Consider the following 14,421-nt stretch of genomic DNA (forward strand, 5'->3'; position numbering starts at 1 on the left):
AGAGGCTAAGCAGAAGACAGAATTGGTTGCTTGCCTCCAGCGGAACCATGACGTGTTTGCATGGTCAACACATGAGTTGCCCGACATCTCTCCAAGTGTAGCTCAGCATGAGCTACATGTCCGATCGGACGCTCGTCTAGTAAAGCAACGCAAAAGGGTTTTCAGCGTCGAGCAGAACTTGATTATCCGGGCGGAGGTAGAAAAGCTGTCGCAAGCCAGACACGTGAGGGAAGTTCAGTTCCCAAGCTGGCTCGCCAATGTTGTCCTCGTCTCCAAATTGGACAACAAGTGGCGAGTCTGTATCGACTTTCGTGACCTGAACAAGGCATGTCCGAAGGACTCCTACCCGCTACCTCGGATCGACCAGATGGTGGACTCCACTACGGGATGTGAGCTGATCTACATGCTAGATGTCTACCAGGGTTATCATCAAGTGTGGCTCGCCCGCGAAGATCAAGAAAAGGTCAGCTTCATTACGACCGACGGTACGTACTGCTATAAAGTCATGCCGTTCAGACTCAAGAATGTTGGAGCCACTTATCAAAGATTAATGAACAAAGTATTCCGCCGGCAAATCGACCGTAACTTGGAGGTATACGTAGATGATATCCTGATAAAATTCCTCCGAGTGGCTGACCTATGTGTGGATATTTAGGAGACCTGCCGGACACTCAGGACTTATGGGATAAAGCTGAACCCAAACAAGTATCTGTTCGGTGTAAAGAGTGGGTGCTTCCTCGGCTACATCGTAACCCGAGTGGGGCATCGAGGCAAACCCAGTCAAAGTGAAAGCGTTGGAAGACATGCCCCCGCCCCGCAACTTGAAGGAAGCTCAGCGATTGTCGGTCGAATCACAACACTATCCAGATTCATCTCCAAGTCATCCGATCGGAGCTTGCCATTCTTCAAAATACTAGCCGGATGAAAAAATTTCAATGGGACGAGGAGTGCAACAAAGCATTCGAAGAGCTCAAAGAATATCTCAACTCCCTGTCTGTCCTAGCCAAGCCATGTGTTGACGAGCCGCTCTGGATCTACTTGTCGTCTACAGAGCATGCAGTCGGTTTGACATTAATTAGACAAAGCCGCGAGGAACAACCAGTGTACTTTTTAAGCCACATATTAAACGATGCTGAGTCTCGCTATACTATTCTTGAGAAGTTGGCTTATGCTTTAGTGCTCACCTCTCGGAGGTTTCGCCCGTACTTCCTCGCTCATTCTATAATCGTGATAACCAACAGCCTCTTGGGGAGAGTACTTCTCAATTCTGAGGCGTCCAAAAGGCTAATCAAATGGACAACGAAGTTCAGCAAGTCGACATCCAGTATCAACCCCGAACTGCCATCAAAGCACAGTACTTGGCGGATTTCATCACCGAGGTATAGAGCCCAGAGCCAGAGGCCATTTGGAGGATATACGTGGATGATTCGTCCACTCGACAGGGGAGCGACATCGACATACTACTCTTCTACCTGTAAAAAGATCGAATGCAGTTGACTATTCGGCTAGACTACAAGGCCACCAACAACGAGGCCGAGTACGAGGTGTTAATAGCCGGCTTACAAGCCGCTCGGCACGTCGGAGCAGTCAAAGTCTTGATCCATTCAGATTCTCAGTTGATCGCTCAGCAGCTGTCCGGAGCGTTCGAGATAAGCAACGTCCGACTCAAGCTCTATGCAAAGGCCTTTAAAAAACTGAGGTCCAACTTTCAAGAGGTCGTCATACAGAAAATCTCCCGATCGAAAAGTCAGGTTGCAGATGAATTGGCCAAGTTGGCTAGTTCACTGTCGTCGATTGTCATAGCACAATCGATCGAGAAACCCTCTTTGGTGGCACACATCGATCAAATGGAAGGGCTCACTTTCCTAAACGATTGGAGGGCAGCAATGATAGAATTCTTGCGGTCGGGAGTTATCCCGTCTGATCAGGAGGAAGCTTGGTTATTCAGAAAAAGAGTCGGGCGATTCACTCTGATCAGGAATCAGTTGTATAAGAAAGTCTTCTCCCGACCTTTGCTCAAGGGCGTCGGGTCAGAAGACTTCGACTACATACTACAAGAACTGCATCAGGGATCCTGCGGAGGACATCCGGGCGGTCGATCATTGGCAAGGAAGATAGTACTGGCCAGATATTTTTGGGCAACCCTCCAGCAGGACGCCGCTTGGACCCTATCGGGGACTCGAACGACCATTGGCATGGAAGGCGACTCGAACGACCATAGAGCGCAAACCATCTCCAACCCTATCGGGTCGGATGAGAGGTGGTGTAGAAGTGTATTTATACATTTTTATATGTCCTCTCTGAATGCAGGGTCAAAATAAAATATTTCTAAACTATATGCCGAACGACACATCAAATCTTCGAACGACGACGTTAAACGTGTGTCTCCACCAACGGTCGAGCGATGACCTTAAACTCGAGTCTTCACCAAATCGTCGAGCGGCGACGTTAAACGCGTGTCTCCACCAATAGTCGAGCGACTACCTTAAACTCGAGTCTTCACCAAATTGTCGAGCGACGACATTAAACGCGTGTCTCCACCAACGGTCAAGTGGCGACCTTAAACTCGAGTCTTCACCAAATCGTCAAGCGAAGACATTAAACGCGTGTCTCTACCAACGGTCGAGCTACGACCTTAAACTCGGGTCTTCACCAAATCGTCGAGCGGCGACGTTAAACGCGTGTCTCCACCAACGGTTGAGTGACGACCATAAACTTGAGTTGAAGACAGTGATTGCTCATCACCAAGGCAGGAATCACCGGATACCAGTTATGGCAGCAGTAATTCTGGTGGCACAGAAACTGGCACAAAAATGGATACACCTCCAGAGACACAGTGGGCAGTGCAAACTATAGTCAAATCAACAAAAAGACAGATGTATGCAAACCAAGTACATGTTAGTGTGGTATCCGAGTAGGAAATAGAGTTGGTTTCAGCATTACCAGCAGCTGGATATCATCAAAATCTGCATACACAGCACACAGAAACTACAATTCAGTAAACTGCAGACAAACAACAGTATGCTTCCACCAAGGGAAAGGATAGCAGGCAACAACGCAGTAACAAACAACAATCTGCTCCCCATCAGAGGGCAAAGGGGCACACTGAGCAGAGGAAAAATAGATTTTTGCTTGGCAAATAGCAAGAGACTGCAACAAACAAAAAGGTTGGCCTTTTGATAAGTAGTGCAGCGGATGGTATGGATGATAGATTACAAACTAGAAATCAAGCGGCAAGGCGGCTCAGGACGTCTACCTCCACATGAAGATTGCATCATGGAATGTGAGGGGCTTCAACCATGCCTCCAAACAGAGGGAAGTACAGAACTTCTTTCTGAAGCACAGATTAGCGATAATGGGCATCTTGGAGACAAAACTGACAGAGGCAGTGTTCCAAGGGATGAAATTAAGAAGGTTTCGGAATCTTGAATTGGTACATCACATTGAGGAGGGCTCTCAAAGAAGCAGAATACTGGTCCTTTAGGATCCGGGCAAGATTACCTTTGACATATTGGAATGGCATGAACAATACATACATGGGAGGATCACTTGTCTAGCTACACAGAAATTTTTTATTCTTACCTTCGTATATGGACAGCTTAACATCCGGAAAAGAAGGAGGTTATGAAAGGGACTCAATATGCTTGGTTGTGACATGGATGCACCTTGGATATTGTTTGGGGACTTTAACTCACCTTTAACAGTTGAGGACAAAAGAGGTGATATGCCAATCACATCTTATCAAGTCGTAGATTTCCAAAATTGTGTCATGCAAAATGGAATAGAGGATCTTCATCATGTGGGTTGCACATACACGTGGACCAATAATGAGGTCTTTTGTAAGTTGGACAGATGCTTGGTCAACAAGAAGTGGTTAGAGAAGGACACAAGAGGGATACCTAAATTTCCCCCACCCGATTACATTTCTGATCATACACCCTGTTTGGTCACCTTCATGGGCATCATGGACCACATCAACAAGCCTTTAAAATATTTCAACATGTGGACCGCCCATGACACCTATAATAGTGTGGTAGAGGAGCAATGGAATAGTCTAGGTTCGAGTCCGAGGGAAGGTACAACGCAGTTCCGGCTCAAACAAAAGTTGCAAAGGTTGAAGGCCACATTTAAACAATTCAACAAGCTCCACTTCCAGCACATCAAAGAAAGATCACAGCGGGCACAAGAGGAGCTTCAACAAATGTAACAATTAGGCTATACTATTGGAGCTTTTGAAGAGAATTACCAAGCAACACGCAGGCATGCAGACCAACTAAGCCGAGCCAAGTTTCTATTCTATGTCCAAAAGGCTAAGTGTCGATATTTTCATGAAGTGGACCGGAATACAACATACTTCCATGCCTTAGTCAAAAGAACTAATAGGAGGAGGGAAATAGTAGTGCTAGAGAAAAGTGATGGGGGTACCACTACTAGTTTGGATGAGATTGTAACTAAATTTTTGGATACATACAAGGGGCTTCTTGGCACTAGCATCACAAGGACACCACTTCAAGCTAAGTGCCTTACATTTGGAAAAACTTTGAATTCTGAATAGTAAGCAACTTTGATATTCATGCCTACGGAAGAGGACGTCAAGAGAACCTTATTTAGCATTGAAGACCAAAAAGCCCGGGGTCGGATGGGTATGGATCGAAGTTCTTCAAGCACTCTTGGGACACTATCAAAGGAGACTTGGTGGCTGTGGTACATGAGTTCCTTAGACATGGGAAACTTCTCAAGCAATGAAATCATACACTTATATCCTTGGTGCCAAAGGTATCCCTGGCTAGTAGACTTGCGGATTTCTGACTCATATCATGTTGCACGGTTTTTTACAAAATCATTTCGAAGCTACTAGCCTCCCGACTTGCTGAAGTTGCGGGCCACATTCTTCATCTAGCACAAGCTGCATTTGTTAAAGGGCGAACCATCATGGATAATATACATTTAGCACAGGAACTTATGCATAACTACACAAGGAAGCGGATATCTCCCAGAACCATCATGAAAGTAGACCTTCAGAAGGAATTTGATACAGTGCATTGGGACTTTTTATTAAAGGCACTAGCAGGACTGCAGTTCCCACCTTATGTTGATTGGATACGGGAGTACATCACTACTACCAGTTTCTCCTTATCCCTTTATGGTGGTATATATGGCCATTTTCAAGGCGCTAGAGGGTTATGGTAGGGGGATCCTCTCTCCCCATAGCTTTTTGAGATTTGCATGAAATACTTAGCTCGGATGCTCAGTCAGCAGACACGGTGTGCGGACTTTCATTTTCACCCTAAATGTCACGAACTCCGCATAGCCCACCTTGCATATGCTGATGACCTCTTATTATTTTCTAGGGGCGACCAGTCCTCCGCCAGCATTCTCATGGGTTGTTTGGAGAATTTTGGGATGATGGCAGGCTTGCGGCCGAACCTCAGCAAATCCTATATCTACATGGTCGGGTTAGCGGAGGATGTGAGACAGGACTTACTTGCTATCACGGGATTCTGAGAGGGACAAATGCCGTACAGATACCTAGGAATTCCCTTGGCCTCAGAGAAGTTGAAGATAGCAGATTATAACCCCCTGATTGATGCTCTGCGGAGGAGGCTCACAGCATGGCCGAAGCTCACGTTGTCCTATGTAGGGAGAGCATAGTTGATTTAGTCTGTCTTGCAGGGGGTGGAGTGCTATTGGATGTCGATATTGCCTTTGCCGATCGAAGTTGTGGAGCGCATATATAGCTTATGTTGGAGTTTTCTTTGGGCATCCAAGCACCCCCACAAACCCAATCCGGGAACAAATCTCATCAATCTGCTGTGCAACAGAAATGCCATCGGAAACCTCCCCTCAAGCATTCAACAACGATCACCAAGCTTCCTTCTATTACCAGGGATCGCTCACAGCTCTTGGAAACCTCCCCTCAAACTCACAATCATCTGGTAACCCCAAACAGTCGAAGAATAGAGCATGGATATGTTAATTCCCAAACTCATGCGATTGATCAGATCACACCAATTTAGCTGCGGAATAAGAATCAGAAGAAGATCTGAGACTCAGAGAAACCTCCCTCTGGGCTCAGTTGGACACGAAGATCTAAATTATGCAGTATCTAAATTATGCCCTCTTAAGAAGTTTCCAACTTCTAAATTAGAAAGTATCAAAAGCCACTACTATTACAGGTGTAGTATCAAGAATCAACTGTGAAGGAAATGGAATCTTGGTACTGAAATGTGATTTCCCTAAGTTCACACGTGCAGCAACTCAACAAACAAAACTAAACATTCCTATGGCACCAAACTGTTTTGCACTTCTATGTTCTGTAGATTTCCTTCCTTTTCTTTCTCTGTTCTGTATTCCAGCATCTCAACATTTTGTTAATCTTCAAAACTCTTCACATCTTTTATGGCCTGCTTCTACATCAGTTCCTAAATTCTGCAGTACCATCTTCTCTAGATTTCATAATTCAACTCCATAGAATAGCTTTTCGGAATTCAGATTATGATAAGTTTGATGTTCTGATTTTGCTTTTTATTCAATTGATACTCCTTTCCATTTAACTTGAGATTTGCATTCCTATTACATTGATAGAACACCAATTGCCTCTCACAAAATTATGAGCCAACTATTTGATTAAATAGAACATTCAACTTTCTGCTCAATTGAAGTAGTTGCTCTGAAGAACAACCTCCATTAACTCAGCTTCAAATAACAGCTTCAAATCCAGGAACTTGTAAGAGCACTTAGAACTGAAACAACTTCCTCAACAGCAGCTACAGGCGAAGACAGAATATCAGTGTTCAGTTTCAACTTGATATACATTCTGTGTCAGTCCCACAAGTTTACAACCAAATCAGTGGATCAAAACTCTACATTTCCTAGCTTGATGTGTATCACAAATGCTCAGAAAATCAGGACGTCCTTTTATTCACAACAGATGCAAATCAAAACTAAACAAAGTATTAATGCTGATTCTGAATTCTGAAATTTGATTTCCAGATTTCAGTATCAACTTGGGAATTCAAAATAATCTTGGCTTGCGGATTAAAGAATTAAGCCTGTAAGTGCACTTCATTTAGCCCTAAATAAACAGGAGATCGAATTCTACACAATGTTGCTCAGAAACTTTTCCAAAAGTTATCACAAAAGTGAATTCTGCTCTTGCTGCTTTTGTTCCAGAATGTATCACTGATCCTTATCAACTTTTAAATATTGGCACATAGCAAGTATTTTGATTCCAAAACTTCTTCACTATTTTTACACCTCAATTCCAGCACCAATAACTCGCCAAATCATCTCAAATCAACTTATCAAGAAAACTCCCTCCCCCACACTTAAAATATTGGCCATCCTTCCTCATCACGCAATTCATCCAAACTCTCCATGAAAAAAAAAATTTCAAGCGAAGGCAATCAAAATTTAGAATGCTAGATGAGAATGTATAAAGAAAATTGTGAGGAAAGGAATTGGAAAGAATGAAGGGAAATAAAATTGACAAAATCCTCAATTTTCATGCACACATATGCTATTGTGACTTTGAAAAGAAACTAAGCAAGTTCTAGAGTTTAATTTGCTATGAGTGCATGCCACACAAGAGAAAATAATTAGGTAAAGGCTTAAAGTGGCCCTCACTAGGTAATATTCATGCAACAAGCTCAACTAATCAAATTGGAATCCACTACTAAATTAACCAATATCATGTGAGAAAAGCATCCAATCATGTCAAATGATCTAAATTGTTGATAAAATTAAGAAGATTTTACCATCTTAAAGATATTACTTAGAAAATTCCCATGAAGACTTTTATTCAACTAACATGCTATATACTAAACAAAATGAAAAGTATGAAAGTAAAGTGTGAAGTAAAATGCAAATATAGGAAAATGAAACTAAAGGAATGTATAAAAAGAATTTATTAACAAAGCATGAATTAAAATGCAAAAGAAAGTGAAATTAGAACCAACTCCCCTTTAATTCCGGTGGTCGAAGAAGATTTAGTAACAAAATCCACACCGGGAATGGAGTACTTTTGGTTGCAACCAATTTCTTTTTATTGACCATTTTTCCATTGCAAATTCTTTCTGGAGGTCTGAGGCGGTTCAGTGTAAGCATCCACTCCGGAAGCTTATGTTCTCCTACCACATCAATAAAGGAGAATCCCTCCCACACGTATGTAGGGTAAGAAAATAGGTGAATATTAGTGTGGGTAGAAAATTTAGCAAGGAATGAATCACAACTAATGAAATCAACAAATGATACCTCTATTGAATTTTCTGATGAATCACAAAAAATACTCACCTTATCATTTTGAACGGTACCTGGAGTGGTGATTGTTACCTCTTCTTCATCATGATATGACTCAAGCTCTTGTTCTTGTGAATGTTCATCCTCATGTAGTGATTCTTGGGTGCTTGGCTCCATAGCACAAGTCCCTACACTTACATCTTTAACTCTTGGTGATTCTTGAAGAATGCTTCCAGTAAGCACTCTCCTACACTTAAATCATCTTCAAAAACATGTTCAAAACCTGAATCACTAACAACATCTTCAACAACAAAATCATTAGGATCAGAAATTTGCATAATTATATAATCATCACAAAAAATATTAGAAAAATCATGTGAATTAATGGGAGTAGGGTCAGGCCTGACAGAATCGCTACTTTCCATCTCTCCACTGGAGTTTTGTGCTTGCAACTGATTGATGGATGATGCAATCTGATCTATCTGAATCTGTATGTTCTGTATCCTTGAGAATTGCTCCTCTTGATGTTCATTCATTTGTTGCATGATCTCCTTGAGTTTCCATGTTGACTCATCCAACTGAGGGTCATTTTGTTGAAAAGATTGTGGCATAAAATATGTTGAAACTTCTTGGAACCCATATGATCTCTGGTAGGTAGGATATGGCTCAATAAATGGTCCTTGTGCACTTTCATACCTGAAACATAAATTATCCACCCAATTAGCATTAAAATCATTTGAAAATGACTCATACCTATTTTATTGATCCATGCTAGGGTAAAACTGATACTCAGGTTGAAAACACTGAGAATTCTCCATTCTACCTCCAAAATTCTGAAAATATGGATCCATGCTAAAGAAATCTCCTGTTCTTCACTAGAACACTAGAAATCAATGTTAGAAGACTCAAGAGCATAAAGTTTCAATCACATGAAAACATGAACAGTAAAAGCATTTAATAATTCAAGAACAAATCAACATGAAAATACAAAAAGAATAGACAATCAAATCAATCAACATGCTAACAAAATAAATCAATCAATGTTCAATGCATAATCTAAAATTAAACACACACTACTAGTTAGTTGTTCCTCGGTAACGGCGCCAAAATTTAGTGTTGGCCATTTTCATGTCACGTGGCACATCAAATTAAAAAAAATCAGGAACTCAAATAAACTAAATGAAACACGTGTAGTAAGGAGTCCCAAGTCGTATTTTTCCAAGGGTAACTAATAAATGTGTGCATATCTTAGAATTAATTCAAATTGAGTTATTACATCAACAATGTCAACCTAGCACTTCCCTTTAATTTGCAATTCAAATTAATCTCATCTGATAAAATCAAAAACAGATTCAAGAAGTATGGTTCTTCTCAAAAGATGATCTCCTTCATTTCATCAAACTATCATCATTCACTCAAGCTCTTCAACGAACAAATTATCCAATCTCATACATGTCCATCAACATACAATTTGGGTAACAATTAAAAGCTTAAGTAAGCATTCCACATTTAAACTCCATCTCAATCAATACCAATCAAATTCCGAGAGCAAAGATTAGCTAGATACATAACCAAAACTAAATAAACATGTCGTAATCAGATCTTTCTAATTCAAAACAGAACAAAAAGAATTGCAAACTAAGTTAAAGCTAAACATGGTTTGATTGCAGAAATTAATCAAAATCAAAATTGCAAGTAGGAAATCAGAATTGAAATTGCAACACAAAGACATCAGATCATTAGATCTGAGCAAGTTTGAGACAATTCAAAGACAAAGGTAAAGAAAACATAAACCCTAAGCATTCCACAAACCCAATCCGGGAACAAATCTCATCAATCTGCTGTGCAACAGAAATGTCATCGGAAACCTCTCCTCAAGCATTCAACAACGATCACCAAGCTTCCTTCTATTACCAGGGATCGCTCACAGCTCTTGGAAACCTCCCCTCAAACTCACAATCATCTGGTAACCCCAAACAGTCGAAGAACAGAGCATGGATCTGTTAATTCCCAAACTCATGCGATTGATCAGATCACACCAATTTAGCTGCAGAATAAGAATCGGAAGAAGATCTGAGACTCAGAGAAACCTCCCTCTGGGCTCAGTTGGGCACGAAGATCGCCGTTCAAGAAAACTCCCTTGAAGAGTATCGCGGCAGTGAAACAGAACTAAAATCGCGCAGAGAAACCTCCCTCTGGCACTCTCCGAACTCGGAAGATGGACGTCGTAAGCTAGAGATCGTCGTTGGTGAAGAAATATTAGAGATCGTCGTAAGCTAGAGATCGTCGTAAGCTAGAGATCCTCATTAAGCCCTTGATTTAAGCCCAAATACGGTCTGATTTGATTGGGTCCATGACCCTTTTGATGCCTACAAAATAAGAATCAAATATTAGCATCAAATACCATGAAAATTAGCTAATTTGTAATTAGGTCCAAAATCAAATGCAATATTGAGATATGATGTAAAATGTGAGATTAAGCTATAAAAATATCATTAAAACATGCATTATGAATCAAGATAATATAGCCAAAATCATGGTTATCAGCCATGTGCAGATTTGTGCTCTTGGGCATGTGCAGATTTGAAGTTTCCTCCTAGCCACCACATGGAACCCCACTTGAGTTGTTGGCAGATTGAAGCTTCATCCTTGCCACCATAAGGAGCCTCACTTGTGATTGCTATTGGCTACGTCCAGATTTGGAGCCACCACATGGTGATCCACTTCCGATTGTTGGCAAATTGAAGCTCATCCCTGCCGCCGCATGGTGCCTTGCTAGAGATCTTTCTTGGACACGTGCAGTTGACGACAGTGCTGGAGGTGGCGGGTGGTGGAGATGCAACAAGTGAGCAAAGTAGTGGATGACAGTGCAAGTATGAGATGGTGAGGACCTTATAAATTGAGAAAGTGAGGTGAGACCATTTATGTATGAGTGTGAGAGATATCATATGGGCATTTAGGGAGGTTGTACAGAGAGGGGCCAATGAGAATGAGGGCAGTGTAATCGTATATTGGTCATTGAGCGGGGTATGGGGTGAGGGCGAGGATGGTGAATAGATCCATCATAATGATCTATCTAGTCCGCAACAAACGACTCGCGGTAAGGATAATATCAAATCCGTTGATGGCTGGGGCTTTGCCAAAAAGCCCAAGAGGATTCATAGATCGACCAGAAAGATCTATTTAGTTCGCAGCAAATGGCTCGCGGTAAAGACACGCCAAATCTGTTGATAGCTGACCACTTGCTAAAAGTGGGGCGACGACACTTTGCAGGATGACATCCTTGGTATGGTGAGCTTGTGGGGCTAGTAGAGTCATTACAGGGGATGGACTGCACACTATAGCAGACGGATGCAATTACGGGTGGTTGTTGCAGATGGGAGGATGCCAGTGGATGAGGTGGAGGATGAGCTGTGTCTAGGGTCGGATACACTCTTGATGCAGCCACTAGTGGGCCTTGTATGATTGAGATGCAGGATGCGGCCAATGCTGGGACACCTTTTGCATAGTGCTGAGACTGACGAGACCAGATACATGGAGGTTGAGCACTACGTTATTGGAGTCTTCATGGTATCTTCAGAGACTAGCGCCATGGAGTGCAGGACATTGATTGTATCTTGGTGGATGGTATAGTGAGCGCATGTGTGCCTGGATGTATTTTGAGAGGATGGTACAGTGAGAGTACATCGCATGTACATGGACTTCTTAGAGGCCATACCTTGGATAGCCACCCGGATCTGACACTTCGTCAGAGCCGACTGGATATCTTAGGACATGTAGATTGTATATTTTCTTTGATGATATAATTTACCCTTCATCAAAAGAGAGTTTAAGGTCGTTGCTCGATCATTGGTGGAGACACACGTTTAACGGCGCCGTTCGATGATTTGGTGAAGACTCGAGTTTAAGGTCGTCGTTCGACCGTTGGTGGAGACACACGTTTAACGTCACCGCTCGACGATTTGGTGAAGACTCAAGTTTATGGTCGTCACTCAACCGTTGGTGGAGACACGCGTTTAACGTCGCCGCTCGACGATTTGGTGAAGACCCGAGTTTAAGGTCGTAGCTCCACCGTTGGTAGAGACACACGTTTAATGTCGTCGCCCGACAAATGATGTTCTGCTATACGAACTTCATGACCATTTGCTCAGTTATCTTGGCTAGGGACTCGACTTCGACTCATTTAGAGAAGTAGTCCACCGCGACGAGCAGGAACTTCCGCTGACCAGTTGCCATAGGGAAAGGTCCGACGATGTTCATGCCCCATTGGTCGAACGGACAAGAGACTGTGGACGCTTTCATCTCCTCGGTGGGTCAGTGTGAGATGTTGTGATACTTTTGATAAGACGGGCACATGGCCACCGTCCAAGCGGCGTCCTGCTGGAGGGTTGCCCAAAAATATCTGGCCAGTACTATCTTCCTTGCCAATGATCGACCGCCCGGATGTCCTCCGCAGGATCCCTGATGCACTTCTAGTAGTATGTAGTCGGCGTCTTCTGACCCGACGCACTTGAGCAAAGGTCGGGAGATGACTTTCTTATACAACTGATCCCTGATCAGAGTGAATCGCCCGACTCTTTTTCTGAATAACCAAGCTTCCTCCTGATCAGACGGGATAACTCCCGACCGCAAGAATTCTATCATTGCTGCCCTCCAATCGTTTAGGAAAGTGAGCCCTTCCATTTGATCGATGTGTGCCACCAAAGAGGGTTTCTCGATCGGTTGTGCTATGACAATCGACGACAGTGAACTAGCTAACTTGGCCAATTCATCTGCAACCTGACTTTCCGATCGGGAGATTTTCTGTATGACGACCTCTTGAAAGTTGGACTTCAGTTTTTCAAAGGCCTTTGCATAGAGCTTGAGTCGGACGTTGCTTATCTCGAACGCTCCGGACAGCTGCTGAGCGGTCAACTGAGAATCCGAATGGATCAAGACTTTGACTGCTCCGACGTGCCGAGCGGCTTGTAAGCCGGCTATTAGCACCTCGTACTCGGCCTCGTTGTTGGTTGCCTTGTAGTCTAGCCGAACAGTCAACTGCATTCGATCTTTTTACAGGGAGATGAGAAGTATGTCGATGTCGCTCCCCTGTCGAGTGGACGAATCATCCACGTATATCCTCCAAATGGCCTCTGGCTCTGGGCTCTATACCTCGGTGATGAAATCCGCCAAGGACTGTGCTTTGATGGCAGTTCGGGGTTGATACTGGATGTCGACTTGCTGAACTTCGTTGTCCATTTGATTAGCCTTTTGGACGCCTCAGAATTGAGAAGTACTCTCCCCAAGGGGTTGTTAGTTATCACGATTATAGAATGAGCGAGGAAGTACGGACGAAACCTCCGAGAGGTGAGCACTAAAGCATAAGCCAACTTCTCAAGAATAGTGTAGCGAGACTCAGCATCTTTTAATATGTGGCTTAAAAAGTACACTTGTTGTTCCTCGCGGCTTTGTCTAATTAATGTCAAACCGACCGCATGCTCTGTAGACGACAAGTAGATCCAGAGCGGCTCGTCAACACATGGCTTGGCTAGGACAGGCAGGGAGTTGAGGTATTCTTTGAGCTCTTCGAATGCCTTGTTGCACTCCTCGTCCCATTGAAATTTTGTCGTCCGGCTAGTACTTTGAAGAATGGCAAGCTCCGATCGGATGACTTGGAAATGAATCTGGATAGTGTTGTGATTCGACCGACAATCGCTGAGCTTCCTTCAAGTTGCGGGGCGGGGGCATGTCTTCCAAGGCTTTCACTTTGACTGGGTTTGCCTCGATGCCCCACTCGGGTTACGATGTAGCCGAGGAAGCACCCACTCTTTACACCGAACAGATACTTGTTTGGGTTCAGCTTTATCCCATAAGTCCTGAGTGTCCGGCAGGTCTCCTAAATATCCGCACATAGGTCAGCCACTCGGAGGAATTTTATCAGGATATCATCTACGTATATCTCCATGTTACGGTCGATTTACCGTCGGAATACTTTGTTCATTAATCTTTGATAAGTGGCTCCAACATTCTTGAGTCTGAACGGCATGACGTTATAGCAGTACGTACCGTCGGTCGTAATGAAGCTGACCTTTTCTTGATCTTCGCGGGCGAGCGACACTTGATGATAACCCTGGTAGACATCTAGCATGTAGATCAGCTCACATCCCGTAGTGGAGTCCACCATCTGGTCGATCCGAGGTAGCG

This window comes from Zingiber officinale, unplaced genomic scaffold, assembly GCF_018446385.1.
Source record: "Zingiber officinale cultivar Zhangliang unplaced genomic scaffold, Zo_v1.1 ctg63, whole genome shotgun sequence".
In the NCBI taxonomy this organism is placed as follows: domain Eukaryota; kingdom Viridiplantae; phylum Streptophyta; class Magnoliopsida; order Zingiberales; family Zingiberaceae; genus Zingiber; species Zingiber officinale.